This window comes from Equus quagga, chromosome 13 (assembly GCF_021613505.1).
Source record: "Equus quagga isolate Etosha38 chromosome 13, UCLA_HA_Equagga_1.0, whole genome shotgun sequence".
Lineage (NCBI taxonomy): Eukaryota > Metazoa > Chordata > Mammalia > Perissodactyla > Equidae > Equus > Equus quagga.
In genome coordinates this window covers 35,699,145-35,702,330 of record NC_060279.1, presented here as the reverse complement: position 1 = coordinate 35,702,330, position 3,186 = coordinate 35,699,145, and the positions used below count along the sequence as shown (strand labels likewise).

The 3,186-nt window shown below is 39.2% G+C and overlaps 1 pseudogene; it reads right to left on the bottom strand.

The window, feature by feature from the left end:
• Positions 1–2,306: 2,306 nt before the first annotated feature.
• LOC124249382 (deoxycytidylate deaminase-like) lies at positions 2,307–2,869 on the bottom strand (annotated as a pseudogene).
• Between the last annotated feature and the right edge of the window lie 317 nt (positions 2,870–3,186).

Below are 3,186 nucleotides of genomic sequence, written 5' to 3'. Positions count from 1 at the left end.
TTAGCTGACCCCTGGAATAAAGTATCTATCTGTTTGGCAGTTGTAGCTTTCCAGACCATAGATGACCCAAAATATGAAGGGAATAAAGAACACTCCTCATTACACCTGTTTTTGGTAGAAATTCCTCAAGATTTACAGTTACACTGTGCTCTAGTGGTTTGATGGTAGAATCAGGAAGTGGGATGCAAATGGACTTGGGAGCCTTTCTTATCTATTTTGATGTTACATTTATGATTAGATCAAAATTCATATTTGTCTTATTTTGCCAGGAAAGAAAAGTCAGTCAAATCAGCAGATTTAGAATTTTTTAGAACAATATTGAAAAGATAAGTCATGCTTTATAGAAGAATATATTTGAAAAATAAGAGCAATCTATTTAGAGTACACTGCTAATGTTATCACAATAGGAATATTTTTAACAATTTAATTAATATAGTTGACTTGAATGTCCTTAAATCTATTTTTAATATTTCCTTTCTCTATTTATACTTCTTGGGAGTTAAGTATGAGAATGTGAAACCGCACCCAGCCTACACTTCCCTTTATAGTTCCAAGTATTTTTTATTTCATATTTCATAGTCTCCACAAATGACATAGAAGTTCTAAATCTCACACACATGACAATCCTCACTCATGGCTTCCATGACACCTTACTATTAATTTATTATGGGTTTATTTATGTACTTGTTAGACCTCAGTTACAGATGGTTGAATTGATTATACTCCTCAGCTCATTGCATCTTTGGTCTGGGAAAGGACATTTTCTTGTTTAACTTATTCGTTTATTACCTTTATTCTCATTATCCAATTCCATTCCCAATTTCATACATAGGCAACATTGTAACCTGTTTAATTGGTAATTTTTGTTCATATATGTCCTTGCTAATTGTTTTGTGTGCATGCATTGTAAATTTTCATAAGTGCTGTTTGATATATATATTTCACTCTTTCTTACTTTTCTCCCTAAAATTGTTTTAAGGTTTATCCCTATTTCTAAATGTACATCTAATGTGTTGTTTCTAATTTCTGTGTAATAAGGTGTGTGTCCACCACATAGCATCTATCTCCTTCTGAGGACTCAAGTTACCTCTGATACCCCACATGGAAGATCCTTAGACTTGTACCCTTATGGGTGTGAAAATATAAGAGCACTTTAAAAAGGTAATAGTCGTTAGAATAAAGAAACTATTTTCTCAACAAAGGTACTGAGCATGTTTAATAAATATTAAATGATACGAGAGACAAGGGGCACAGCCATGTATTCCCTGACACAGTGATTAGAAATTGAGATTTGTGTCAGTGAAGCCATGGCACCAGGAGCACAAATGAGCTCCCACTGCCGATAGCTCTGGACTAAACCAGCTTGGGTGGGCTGAATTTCTCACAGGAGAGGAATTAATTTACTCTCCCTGTTGTATAGTGGCCTTGGAAGTGAACTGTGTTGGCACATGGGAGAGCAGTGACATGTTTCCACACGGAGGAAGAAGCGGGTGGATGCCCCACCCATCCCATCCACACAACCTCGGCTGCTACCATAGCAGGGTGTAGTCTTGGGGACAACAAAGGGAACCAGTCTGTCTCCCCCAGAAACAACTCATTATTCAGATAAACTAAATGTAAGAGCTCCATGTGACCAACAAACCGAAAATAGCTGAAACAACAGGAGTCCCTGCCCCCAGAGGGATAATGTGCCTCTACCCTCTGTGTAGTAGGACAGGTAACAGGAGCAGAGGAAGTATGCCTGGCTTGGTTATGCTCATCACCTGTCAGGGCAGATATGCCATCTTATCTAGGTTTTTGAGTGGGTGGGTGGGTGTTTCCTTTAACCCTCTAAAGCAAATACTTTAATGCTACTGTCATTTGGATCCTATTTTTTTTTCCAAGGATGCTACGTGTTATTCTTCATTTGGGCCAGATATTCAAATCAGTGTGTCTGCTCAGCCCGGCTAAGGACACAATTATTTATTTCTCCTTCCAGCACTTGTAGCAGTGAAGAGCGACTGCTGAAATGCAGCAGATGACAGATAGCTGATACCCTTCTGCACAACCGTGGCATCCCATCAAACCAGGATAAAAAAGGAGGGGGCACCCTCACTCCAGCCCAATGTGACAGGCCATCTGCAGGCTCCTTTATTTTAAACCCTAAATCAATAGCTTAGACAGATGTAGATTTCATGTGACAGGAGTTACAGGAAGGTTTAAGGCTTTATGTTCTTCAGGTGTCTACTTTTGCTCTACTGACTATTAAAAAGTTATTTGTGACTGCAAGATGAAAGGCATTAGCAGCTTCTTAGCAGAGGATAATCCTAATCTTCTGGAGATTTAATGAGATGTAACTCACTGAAGTTTCTGACTTGGTCCGCTGCTAATTTAATCAAAGCCAATGAAAATCTTGCTGAACTTAGTGAATTTCCTGAATGTAACCACAGCCATATTAAAAATGAGCCTTGCAGCTGTTGTCTCATCACTATCATGGTATTTACCAGACATGAAAATTACTTCCTTTATACCTGCCTAGATGATGAGCTGAGCACATTCATTACATGGGAACAAGGCAACATACATGGTACAGCCTTTTATAATTGCCAAATTTTGTTCACGATGACATTCAGCTTGGCATGGCGCACATAAGGGTATTTGGTATCCAGCTTACTCTCTGCTGTCCTCCTCTAAGGGAACAGGTCATCACTGCCCCCATTTGGCATTCCATTTTATCCTGTCCCTACAATCTTGTTTTCTGCATTCACAATTCAAGCTCTGACCTGAGAATTTGAATCTTTGCTTCTCTGTGCTGATAAGAAGGCCACTGCCATGAAATATCTAGGCCATTCCAAGTGGTCACCCTCTTTTTTCAGGAAATGTCATTCATGCTGAGTTCCTTCACTTCACTCTCCTCTCATCCTCCTGTCCTGGGTCTTCAAGCCTGCAGGCTGGTGCTGGTCCCCACTGCCACCACCAAAGCACACCTAGGCCAATTGGTAATATCTTAAACCATTTAGCTCATTAATTTTCAGAGTTTCTTTGTCCCAATATAAGCATCTTAAAGTCTGTAGATTTCCCTTGAAATACCACTTCATGCAAAAATGGAAGGGAGTTCATAGAGATTTCAATAGAGTTCTCACAATTATTAGCAAGTCCAGTAGCCAAAGAATCAGCATAGATATAAAACATTTGAGCAAGAAGATA